Source organism: Cupressus sempervirens, chromosome 4 (assembly GCF_028749045.1).
Source record: "Cupressus sempervirens isolate cs-2001-9-10 chromosome 4, ASM2874904v1, whole genome shotgun sequence".
Classification (NCBI taxonomy): domain Eukaryota; kingdom Viridiplantae; phylum Streptophyta; class Pinopsida; order Cupressales; family Cupressaceae; genus Cupressus; species Cupressus sempervirens.
The window spans coordinates 680,787,829-680,801,404 of record NC_143121.1 but is presented as its reverse complement, the minus strand read 5'-3'; the positions used below and the strand labels follow the sequence as shown (position 1 = coordinate 680,801,404).

Here is a 13,576-nt window from a genome sequence, read left to right as displayed (position 1 = left end):
CCAACACTCCACCAGGATGCTCAATGGTAGGACAATGGTGTCCTGAGCCTAACCCCAAAGTAGCGAAGGCCTTTCTTAGTAGAGATTGTGTGGGGATACTTAAGGGTCCCAAGTTGGGAGGTTAAACCCTTGGCAATTCTTCTCCTCTCTTTTGGATGCCAAGGCTTGCACAACACAAGAATATGATTTGCATGCATGATAACTACTCTTTGGGTATTGTACTTTTATTGTTACTGCATTTCTAATTGATGTATGTTTAGATGGTTCTTATAGTTAAATTAGTTATTCTTTCAATGGATTACTAATCTGTCAATATGTTGTTCTTTTCATTTGAATATATAATTTGAGGTTGTAACTGTATTTCATGTGAATATGATATGATGGTCATAATAACTGTCCTTCATGTGATTCTGAAAGGAAATAATATTTTGTTAATTAAATCAATTAAATAAGAGTGGAAATTTTAGCATGTTACATATGGTATCAAAGCTCTAGGTTCGACAGTAAACCTTGGGCTCATCACTGTCTTGACTAGTATAGATATCTTCTATAAATCCATCTAAAGAAATGTCAATAGATATCCACTTAAAAATGATTAAAATTCAATTTACTAAACCCAACACTATTTATATTTCCTTTTCTTTTTTGCACTAACCTATACTTTTTATTTTAATTTCTAAAAAAAATTAATGATTTATATCTCCAAAGTTTGAAACATTATAATTTTAACAAATATTTTATGTGGTGTTTATTAAAATTATTTTTAAAAGTATATTTTGTTTATAATTAAATTGAAATTTTTGACGTGTAGATGGTTGTCAAATTTAACTTAGAAAGATAAAAGTTAACATTAACAAACTCACACCATCCTACTCCACCCTTTCTATCATTGTAAAATGCCTATCGGCATTAAAAATTGAAAATGTAGCGTCAAAAGAAATACAAGATGCACACCCGAATTACTCCTTGAAAGAAACCCTGTCATCCTACATTCTTCTATCTAATTAAGAACATGCCGAAGTATGACTACTCTCATTGTTTCATAACCAAGGATGATGAAACTTTAGCCTATCCTTAGCTCCGGATTAAGGAGAGAGTCAAATGGACTCTTGCCAAGATGGCGATTTTGAGAAACAAACTTATTGAGGCATGGAATGTCAAACAAACAAATTCACTTATTATCTATCATAAACCTTGTAAAGGGCAAGATACGCCCAAGGAAGAAAAGGGACAGAATACCCAAGAATAGGGTGTTTATTCTCCTTAAATATTTATGTTAAGCTATTTTGTTATATCCTCAGAAGAGGAAATTTTGTAAACAAGTATGGGTGTTGCAGTTCCAACAAGCAAAATATTTCTATTTTCGAATGATAATGACAACAAATGGCATTTTGTACCTAATTCTTTTAAGCAATCCATTGCATTTCCATTCTTCAAAGTAATAAGCACATGAATAAAAACATGATATTGATTAAGGAATCAACTGAATGTTTCAGGGAACAAAACTTAAACTATGGCAAGCAACAAAAACACTGTAGAAAATGAGGTGACTAGTGGAACCAATCCTCAAAACTTCATGGATCTGTTGATCCAAGTTTTGCTAGACATGGAAATAGGAATGGAAAACATGGAAAAAATAATGAATGATATTGCAGCCCAATTTGGGCAAGGTCAAGAGGAGACTCACTCCTCACTTCCTCCAAGAACTAAGCCAAAGTTATCTGCTCACAGTGAACAAGAAAACCAACCCCCCTTAACTCCATTTGAGATGCAAAAGAAACAATAGATAGTCATTGATTTGTCTACTGACATTAATAATATTAAACCCTCTAGATTTTCAAGGTTTGATTCCAATGAAGCCACAGAAGCTTGGTTAACCGAACTGGATTAGTACTTTGAGCTTAGCAATTTTTCTGAAACCTCCAATGTCGTTTGGCGAATTTGCCACCTTTCAGGAGAAGTTGCCACCTAGTAAGGAAACACCAAGATAGAACTTAATATTAAGACTATCGATGTCACATGGAACGGGTTTGTCTCTATTTTCAAGAACCGATAGCTACCCCTAACTTTTTATGATCAGAAGTTGCTAGACTTCTAGAACCTTAAACAAGGAGATCTAATAGTACAAAGGCACTGGGAGACGTTCACTCGCCTACTAAAGTATGTCCCTCAAAGTCAGGAAGATAGGAACTTAAAGGTTAGGGCATTTGTTATGGGGTTAAAAAAAAAGATGGGAGCAATAGATGTTCTTGCCCCACAAACCATGGAGGAAGCTCTTGAAAGGGCCATCCGATAGGAACATAAAGTCAAAACGGATGATTCCATCTAAGACAACAAAAGAAAAGCTAGTTGGAGCACCAACAGTTCTAACTCAAGGACACACAAAAAGAGTTTTAAAACTTTAAGCCCAACAAAACAGAATCAAGGGGAATAGCAGTAAAGAGTTTTAAAATAATTCCAACAATGGCAGTAGAAACAAGGGAAATGAGAGGAAAGGACCACTTAAGGGTTGTTCCTGTAAGAATCCGCCTCAAGCTCTTATATCATGTAAGAATTTGCCTAAGACAAGAATGAAATGCCTAAGACAAAAACGCATACGCCTACTTTAAATTTGACATATACATAAGGTACACATGTTTAGGAATTATGAATGTTTATGTCTACGTATATATAGGTAGATAGATAGGTATAGATACATACAATGATGTCCTTGTATTAAAACACTACGAGGATGAAGTTACTATTATGTATTTTTTTCCAACTTTGGCTATGGTCTTAATAATATGTCTTGAGTGGCTATATTTCTTATTTTCTTCAGTGGGCTCGTATGTCCTTTCAAAGGCCATTTTAATTTTATGTTATCGCCACATATGTCTGATGGCTCTTTGTTTCTGTAACTCATTTTGCCACCTTTCTTTCTTCTTGCTCGTAATCAAACATGCAACCAAGAGAAGCAAGTTTTATATACAATGGTTCTTATTGCCAATGATGGCAAATTCCTTAACAATTTTCAGTCGTTTATAGCTCTGCAATTACAATCCATATCTCAGTCACATATTGCTTTCACAATCAACTAGTGCATCACAGCCACATATTATAGTCACAGTAGTATATGGAATGCATTGTCGCTCATTGAAATTATGATCACATTATTGAATGTATAGTCGCAAGTTGATATGAAGATCATTCCATTTTGTACCTCGGTGTGTCGTGCTTTGGATCACGCTACATGCTTCAAAGAGTGTTTTTGAATTGACTAGAAACATGTTTTTAATGCATTTTTACGCGTTACTTTTGGGACCAGCATTGGAGAAAGCTGCAATACATATGGATGGATTATACTTGTAAGAATTTGCCTAAGGCAATAATTCAACACCAAGATCAAGAAGCTCAATAGATAGCACAAGAGAGACAAATAGTGATCAAATGAGAATCTCAATAATAGTCAAAATGATAATGGATATCAAATGAATACACACTAGAAGTGCATGTATATAAAGGCAACTAGAATGACTAAGAGTCAGCAAAGAGATAATGATTACAACTCAGCACATGTCCACCAAAGGTGGATTATCCTCCATTGAGCACAGGAGTTTGTGCCACGATGAGAGGATAAGTTTACATAGGTGTATCTCATAAAGAGATGTTGTAGACACCATGTGCTCAAATAAGTTGCTAACTCCTGTGTTGTCAACAAGACAACTCATATGACTATGCATATTCCTAATTAAACTTAAGTGTAATAATAATTAATTATTTACACTAACACCCCCTCTTAAGTACAGCTTAGGGGAATGCACTTAAGCTCACAAAGCTAAATGCAAGATGCAATGTGGGTCCCGGCTATTAAGCCATGTTAGGTACCCATGTACAAATGCAATGCTCTACAAGCAATGCTATGCAATGCAATGCAATCTCTCTAAAAATGGAGAAAGAGGGAAAACCTCATGAGAAAAACCTCCTCCAAAAAGAGAGATAAGTACAATAAAGAAGAGATGATTTATGTGACCCCCCCTGGTGAAAAATCTTGCACCCCCAAGAGATTTCGCAAATGAAGATACTTGAACTCAATGAAGGGCTTGGTGAAGATATCTGCAATTTGTTGTTTTGTAGGACAATACTGCAATGAAATGACCTGTTCATGAATCAGCTCTCTAATGTAGTGCATATGAACCTCAATGTGTTTTGTGCATTGATGTTGCACTAGATGTTTTGAGATTTCAATGGTACTTTGATTATCACAATGTATGACTGTGGGTCTAGGTATGTCAAAACCAAACTCCTTTAGAATATGTTGTAACCAAATAGCTTCTGTAGCCGCAATGATAGCTCCTTGATACTCAGCCTCAGTAGATGAAAGAGCAATAGTATTCTACTTATTACTCTGCCAACAAATGGGGCCGGAACCAAGATGAAACATGTATCCTGAAGTGCTTTTGCGAGAATCAAGATCCCTTGCATAGTCTGAGTCTGTATAACCCACTAACTGTAGTCCAGTACCAGCTGCATAGCATATCCCATATGTATGTGTACCCTGGATATAGTGTAAGATGCGTTTGGTTGCCTTCTAGTGAAGTTCACGTGGCTCTTGCATGAAGCGAGAAACCATGTCAACTGCAAAGGATATGCCAGGGCGTGTATGTGTCAAGTAGATGAGACTTCCAACCAACTGTCTATACAAAGTAGCATCAACAAGTGGAGTGGAACACTTTGCTTCTAACTTAACACCTAAAAGAAATGGAGTAGATGCAGCCTTACAGTCACTCATGCGAAATCGAGCAAGTAGATCAAGAGCATACTTGGGTTGAGATAATGTGATCCCTGATGAAGATTTTTGTATCTCAATACCAAGGAAATAATGAAGTAGACCCAAGTCTGTCATGGAAAATTTGTCCTACAAAGTAGACTTGACACGATCAATGATGGATGTTGTACTCCCTGTAATGATTAAATCATCAACATAAAGCACAAGTAGCAAGTGAGAATCATCCCAATGAAGAATGTAGACATTCAAATCTGAATGACATCTGGTGAACCCTGCTGAGAAAAGGAAAGAATCCATCTTGGCATACCAAGCTCTTGGAGCTTGTTTTAATCCATAGATAGACTTTTTCAACTTACAAACCAAAGTAGAATCCTAAATGAAACCTTGTGGCTGCTCCATATAAATCTCCTCATAAAGACCACCATTCAAGAAAGCACTCTTTACATCCATCTAATGAACAACTCATCTCTGAGCTGCAGCTATAGCTAGTGTCAAACAAATGGAGTTCATCTTAGCTACTGGTGCAAAGGTCTCAGTTTAGTCAATACCGAGAACCTGTGAAAAACCTTTGGCAACAAGTCTAGCCTTATCCACACTTCCATCCGCTGCAAACTTGGTCCGATAGATCCACTTACACTGAACCAATTTTCTTCCCTTAGGAAGAGAGACTAAGTCCCATGTGTTGTTTCCCATAATAGAATTGTATTCTTCCTCCATTCCTTTATCCCATTCTAGAATTCCTGAAGCTTCTTTGAATGATTGTGGATCGAAAGCAACTGCAATATAAGCATGAGGGAGGGAGTTGTGTTGTGATCTTGTCCTCCTAGTATCTGAAGGATTCCCTACCAATGGTCTTGTCGCATCCAATGTCTGCTGAGCCCATTTTAGTCTAGTGGAAGAAGATCTAGAATTAGAAGGGATTTCCTCAACCTCATCTATCTGTTGCCTCTATTTGGGTCGTGGACGGACATCTTCCAAGTCACTATCATCATTGTCACTCTCTTCAATGAAGGAGGAAGAAGGAGTTGAAGAAGTAAAGCTTGGACAACTTTCTTCAAAGTGTACACTCCTCTCATAGAAAATTTCATGTCTCTGGATCCATCAATTTGTAGGCTTTATGAGTCTACATAACCAACAAAGATGCAAGGTTTAATTTGAGGTTCCAATGCCTTGCATTTTTGTGGAGGTATTCGTGCTCGTGATGGACAACCAAAGACTCTAAAATGCTTTACAGTAGGTTTTCTTCCATTCCAAACTTCAAAAGGAGTTAAACCATCCAAAGCTTTACGAGGACTCCTATTATGGATGTAGTTTGCACAATTCATTGCTTCAGCCCAAAAAACTTAATCAAGAGACTTATGTAATAGCATGCAAGTGGTCATCTCCTTGAGGGTTCTATTCTTCCTTTCTACAACACCATTTTGTTGTGGAATGTATGGAACTGAATGCTAAAGATCAATTCTCTCTTGAGTACAAAAATCTATAAGTCTTGAGTTCACATACCCCCTTCCATTCTCTATTCGAAGAACCTTGATGACTTTCTCTGACTGCTTTTCTACTTGAGCCTTGAAGGTGAGAAATCATTCAAACACTTCACTCTTATGAGCCATGAAGAATATCCAAGTGTAGCGAGAGTAGTCATCAATGAAGGTGAGTGCATAGCGAAACTTTCCAAATGATGGCACTAGAAATGGGCCCGTCACATCACTATGAACTAGGTCAAGAACACTTTGTGCTCTCCAAGACTTCCCCTTGTCAAACTTTATTTCTGGATGCTTCCCAAGTGTGCAACCTAAACAAACACCATCTGAGAACTGGACATGAGGTAGACCATGAACCATGTTCTTGTTGCTAAGTTGTTGAAGATGCCTATAGTTGAGATGTCCAAATCTCTCACGCCACAATTTGCTTTCTGTATTCAAATGAATTAACAAGGCTTGTGCATTAGATTTAGGCACAAAGGAAGAAAAAGTGTAAAGCCTTGAATCATGTTTAGCTTCACCTATTGCAACCATAGAATCATCTTTGATGCTTTTCACAACAACTGAATCTGGAAGAAATTCAACCTTGTTTCCACCTCCATAGTGAGTGATTCGGTAGACTAAAAGAAGATTGGAGGTAAGATTAGGAACGTAGAGAACATCCTTGAATACTCCACTTTCCATCTCAACTTCACCTTTTCCTTCAACTTCTACTTTAGTATCATCCCCTACAAAGATGTGAGGTACCTCTGAAGGTGTCATCCAAGAAAAATCTCTCTTTGAAGCCCCCATGTGATGTGCGGCACCTGAGTCAATAATCCATTCCCCTGACTGACAATGTGTGTGTGAGTAAAGCTTTCCCTTTGCTCTTAGAATCTGAAGATGAAGACACCTTTTCCTTATAAGCATTAGGCAATGGAACATTGCGCTTCTTCATGATGTTTTTCAATTCATCAATCTACTTGTGATAACACTCATATTCATCATGACCAATTCTTTTACAATAGGCAGACTTCTTCTTTTTCTGATTATTGCCCCCCTTTTTGTTGGTATTAGGAGAAGACTTGCCTTGTTGAGTTGATTTAGGTGGTGACTTTTCTGTGTCCCCTTGTTTGTTATCTTTCCTCTTCTTCTTTTTACCCTTGCCTTTGTTTGAACTTTTACCAGTTGGATTTTTGGAGCTCTCATTGTTAGCCACCAATGCCTTAGACTTTGAAGACTTGAGAATCCCCATTGTTGTCAACTTAGCTTGTTCATTTTCTAACAACTGGGCATATTCATCAAAAGTGAGTTTCTGATAAGAAGCCCCTAAGGTTGCCTTTGAGGTGTTGAAAGTAGAGACAAATGTGGAGTAGTTTGATGGCAGCTTATTCTAAATTAGATAAATCAACCTGTCATCCTTAATGGGACTACCACAATCATCAAGTTTTGTTCTCAACTCATTCACCTTAATAATAAAATCCTAGATGGAATCAAAGTTCTTAGGATCTAGGGAGATAAGTTCATCTTCAATCTTGTAGACATCCTCCTCAGTCACTTTCCCATATAGCTTTTTAAGGGCATCCCAAATTTCCTTGGATGTACCATATTTTATGATCTGATAAAGGATCTTGTCATCAACCCCTAACCTAAGGATTCCTAGGGATTTTCTATCTGCCAATTTCCAAGCACGAATATCACTTTGAGTTACATTATCACCTGTGGATTTGGGAAGAGATCCATCGACCTATTGAGAAACTTCTTCATTCATTAATTCACACCATTTTTTAACTGACCATGTAGCATAATTATGTGGCGTTAATTTTGGAACCTTAATGTTTCCCATAATACAAGGAAAGAAAGATAACAACAAGAAGAAAGGAACACAACACCAAGAGACACCGCCCCTTTTCACTCAATCAAAGAACCCCCCCCCAAATGAATGCTTTAGACACTTTATACTTAGTGCGATTACAATAGCCACTTGCCAATTTAGGGCATAAGTGGACTTTTGATTTTGATGTTTACAACCTCCTCTTGGAGTTCAAATCTGATACTTAGCAATGTTGCTCAAATATACAACAATTTTGAAATTTGATCAAAGCAATACAATACAAAAAAGAACCTATTTCTAAAAGTGGTATTTTTGTCCACACAAGCCTATAATCTGATTGCAGATCTGGAAAGTAGACGAAAAATTATGCACTTTTAAAAAAAACAGAACCTGAATATGTGTCCAGATGATCCTATACGAAGCATTTGAAGTTGCAAAATGTAGGATTGGACAGGTACAGTCACCAAAAACTGATTTTTCTAACAAATTCGTGCATGAAAACCAAAAAATAACGGCACCACTCAAAAATTCAAGAAATTCTAGCCCAAATTAAAAAAAATTGCACATGATTTGGAGTCTGGATGACTAAGATATGGCCTCCCAAAGTTGGACTATCAAACCAAAACTGCATATGATGAGGGGTCTACCCTAATGACATCAGCAAAACACTGTGCTAAAATTGACGTCCAAACAGTTGTCTTGGCAATGTAATTTGGCCTACTTGTGACGGTCGTCAAATTCAATCTCCTCAATTTATGATGTCAGCAAAAAAATTGGTTGGTTGGCTGATGTGGATGTGGCAAATGACGTCAGCAGTGACTGGTCGCTGACATGGTGTGTCACGTATTGCTTGTTGACTAGGCTTGGAGGCCACGTGGCATCTCATTCGGCATTGCCACGTTGGAGGCTGATGTGGCGGTCGAGTCACCTGCTGCAACATGGCCGGCGGAGGACTGGTAGCACCGGGAGGTGATGGGCTGGCGGTGTGGAGGGAGCGGGAGTGGAGATCGTCGACAGTGTGGAGTGAAGGAGCGACGCCGCTGGGCAGGAACACGAGCTGTGGTGGAGATCGTTGGCGGCAGGTGTGGGAGTATTAATCCCACATTCATTGTGTTGCGCATTTGAATATGTTTAAAAAACGCAACACTCGGCAAGTAACATAACTTGCAAACCACGGTGAATGTTGATTGTCGTTGGCGCTTGATAAGCTGGTCACTATGTGTAAAATATGCCGGTGCCGGTCGCGATCTGTGACTAACCTCAAGCGGCTAGGGTTTGACCGCATGGCCTTCCTGAAATAAAATTGCTCTCCTACTGGCCAGATGGCCAAAAATTTTCTAGGAATTTTAGAAATTAAATGCAAATCCAAAAAGCAAAATGCAAATCCGAATAAAACAAGTGCGGAGAAGCAAATAAAAATGCAAATCTGAAAAATTAATTGCACAAATCTATAATGATCATACAAATTTCACAAATCGGGCCTTCGGGTTCCGATTTGCAAAAAAAATTTGCCTCAGATTTGACTATAACCTTGGGTAGGCAAATTTATAGTCAAAATTCATTGAATCGATCCTCCGTACACAATGGTAAGGTCAAATCTTGCTCAAAATGCTCTCAATTCCTGTGGATACTTCGGATCTAAATCGTGGCCCTCTGAGAGGTGAAGCAAAAATGGTCTCCAATGGCTATGTGAAGAGATCTCCTATCGCTCTGATACCATGTAAGAATTTGCCTAAGGCAATAATTCAACACAAAAATCAAGAAGCTCAGTAGATAGCACAAGAGAGACAAATAGTGATCAAATGAGAATCTCAAAAATGATCAAAATGATAATGGATATCAAATGAATACACACTAGAAGTGCTTGTATATAAAGGCAACTAGAATGACTAGGAGTCAGCAAAGAGATAATGATTACAACTCAGCACATGTCCATCAAAGGTGGATTATCCTCCATTGAGCACAGGAGTTTGTGCGATGATGAGAGGATAAGTTTACATAGGTGTATCTCATAAAGAGATGTTGTAGACACCATGTGCTCAAATAAGTTGCTAACTCCTGTGTTGTCAACAAGATAACTCATATGATTATGCATATTCCTAAGTAAACTTAAGTGTAATAATAATTAATTATTTACACTAACAATACTATTTGAAGAAGCATTTTTATGATGGATTTGGGTCATCTTTATCTCCTGGGGTGGACCATATTGAGTGTTTTTGTTCAAGGTGGCCAACGTATTGATAATGCACATATCTTTATAACCAGCCTTGTTAATGTTCTCATGGGACACACACACACACACACACACACACATATATATATATTTTTTGGTGAAAAAAAATGAGATGAGTATGAGTATATGTGATATAATAGTGAAGATTGTGTGATTCAAGTGTAGAGGCAATCTTGTGTGAACAAGGCAAAACTAAGGTGCATATTGTTGAATCAGATAGGAAGGTTACTACAACAAAGAAGGAGATTCAGTTTTTGCAATTATTGCTGGAACGGTGAGTTTCTTTTGGAAATCTAAATTTAGTGCTTTATTGAGGATTAGAAAAACCTTTGGCAACATGCCTAAACTAGTAGGGGTAGTGTGTTCCTTGGCCTCTGGCCTAAAACATTGTCATCAGATATTTACATATAGTGAGTACATTTCTCACTGTGGTTTTTCTGGTCTTGGATTTTCCACATAAATTGGTGTTCATGTGTATATGGAATCATTACTTCACTTTCAGCTAATTAGTTGGATTAACTGCCTCAGCACCTAGCAGTGTTCAACAGCAGTAATTAGCCCTTAACTGAATGAGAATGGAAAAAATATACACTGAAGAATCAGTGTGCCTGAGAGCTCTCTAATCAATCAAATGTTTGCTTACTTCAGCAAAATCCAGTCTCCATTTTAAAAATAAGAATTTGACTGAAATATCAGAAAACAAATATTTTATAGGCATGTTGAAAACATGGATGAAGTGACTACAATTTTTTCAACTTGTAAAATTAAAAAAGCATTGAGAATTGCACCACAGATCAGAGAAAATAACCAACAACCTCAAAAAATCATACCAATAATCAGAGGAAAAAATTGGCAATTGCCAACTGGGCTAAGTGGTGATCTATTAAAGATCACTGCTTCCATAAGTTGAACAACTCCTAAAATAAAAATGCAAGATATTTCTATTCTTTGTATGCCAAGAAACCCAAAAGGGAACCGTACAAACCTCAAGGAATTCCCTGGCATCATAGTAAGGAGAGCATCTAAAATTCAATACAACGCAATCCTCACTCTCCAACTATAAAGAGAAAAATTGACCAAGTAAAATGATGTCATGCAATGCAGTAGTTTGCTTCAATCCAAGGTTGATAGGAAAAAAGCTAAACTGAGCCCCAAGCTGCACATAACAAGATAATGTATATCTTGAGGTTGGATGGCCTTCTCGTCAAAGTGGAAGTAAAAATATATTAGTGTTTAAGCTTCAAGAAGAGAGGCTCACAAGGCTCAATCCACATGGATTATTTGTAGATTCCATCTTGGTTGCTCCAACTTATATCTCACTTAAAGAGATCAAGTGTTTTACTTCAAAAAACTATGTGGAGGCTTGTCAAGTGCATAATGCATGGTGGATGTGGATGTTAAATATGTACACCTAAGGATACCGGTTGAACATTTTCCTATCTTTCTAAGCCTGCATATTGTAGTCACTACCTAGAAAACAGTGTGTTAATGTGCAGAATTTGAGCTAGACTTTCCAAGAATGACGAAAAGGATCATGAAATTCTGGGTAAGACTTCACGCCTCAACAATCTAGACCGTTCCTAGATGTGAACCATGTACCATCCACAATCAAAAGTAGTGATTCAAGAACAACTCAAAAGCATGCAATAGAATCTCAGCGGGTCAAACAGCTGAACCCTATCCACAGCCAGAATTCAAGTTACCCAATAATGTAGAGCAGCGCCTGCATGTCAAAAACTAGACCTGGTCACCATCTAGGAGCACATCCCAGGCCAGAAACCTTATATGTATAAACTTGAATCAGATCACCGGTACAGAATATGTCATAAGATCAAATCCTCTCCAGAACTAGGTAACAGCGTCAAACTTAGAAAGAAAAAATTCGAAATAGAATATAACAGTCACCCTATCCACAGTTAGTCTGAGTTCTATAGGGAGGTTCAAGATCTATTTTCAAGGAGCAAGGGTATCCTGAAGTAAAAGGAAATATGCTATAAGATTAATTGGAAACTTTTTCTGAAAAATAGCAAGCCCTACATTGTAGGATTGCACATTTGAGCAGTTGAAACTGAGGCAGGGCTAGAAATTCCCCGAGTAACTTAGAAATAATTTCTGGTACTTGTAATTTATCTGAAGTTTTAGGTTATCACAAGGAAAATAATTTGAAGACAAATGATCATTTTATGTATCTATCAATCCGCCAACTCCACCAAATTTTGAACTAGAACTGTACTACTAAATTCATTAGACCGTAAATTTGAAAATATTCCTTGAAAATATAAACAGAACCGACTGAATCTTTTCGGAACCCCAAGCATGTAACAACAGCCTCACAGGCTTACAGCAATTCCACGGCTTGAAGGTGTCATGGGTTCGAATTCTGTGCCCTTTCAAATTATAGCAGTTCGCTGGATAGCCAAGTTGTATGTTCAATTCCCGACCTGTACAATATGTGTTGCATAATAGCAGAGCCAGGTTCAATGCAGAATGTTTTTGGAAGTTATAACACAAATGTTTCGTATTCTACACCGTAAATTGTACAACATTATCATGCCTAAACACAAGACACGCGGCTTCTGTGAAGAATGCGGTTTTCTTGTTGCTTATTTTAATAAAAACTTCCCAGAACTATACTTACCATTCCAAACTCAAATCCCAATTCAACATAAATTCATAGATAATCGCGCAAAATCCGAAAAGAAATATACCTGGATTCTGCAATGGACACTTTGGAGGAAGAAAACGGGAAAATCAAATGCTCCGCAACGTAATGCAGTCAAGCTCCTTGATAATTCACTTCATATTATGGACTTTTCCTACAAATCGAACAACAATTTTGCTGCTGTGCGGGTGAAATATAAACGTCATCCCTCGGCTGCTGTTAAATTTTGAAATTGTTGTGCCTATCATTCCTTTTATTTCTTCTCATTCCTACTTTAAACGGTAAAAATAAAAAAACCTCACTCGGGCGGCCCTCAGTGACAAGTCGCGCGGTGCGTCTAATCAGGATTTTTTCTTTTTCATTTTCCTTCGATCTTCTTTTTTATTAACTTTTAAAAAGCGGTGTAATAGTTTTGTTGAAAACAAGATGTTTGTCAACTATGTATGATTAGTTGATTATTATTAGTTCTTGCCAAGGAAATTATTCCATTCAAATTAAATAAATAAAATATTTCAAGGGGCCAATCAAATTTAAGAATTTATGAAATTTATTTGTTGTTATTAAATTTCTAAAAAATTTCGTAATTTTAAATTTTCAAATAATAGTATTTTTTCATATT

The 13,576-nt window shown here is 37.2% G+C and overlaps 1 protein-coding gene across 2 annotated transcripts in view; it reads right to left on the bottom strand.

Moving 5' to 3' along the window:
• Nucleotides 1-13,323, bottom strand: part of LOC149563084 (uncharacterized) — a 105,634-nt gene extending 92,311 nt beyond the window's left edge. Inside the window, exons 1-2 of one of the 2 annotated variants that reach the window (XM_089826521.1) lie at nucleotides 13,004-13,222; nucleotides 12,638-12,736 (exon numbers count right to left, since the gene is read on the bottom strand). The gene's annotated coding sequence lies outside the window, so the exon portion shown is untranslated. Of the gene's footprint in view, nucleotides 1-12,637; nucleotides 12,737-13,003 lie in introns of both variants that reach the window. The other variant, XM_089826520.1, reaches the window with a different exon arrangement.
• Nucleotides 13,324-13,576: the final 253 nt, after the last annotated feature.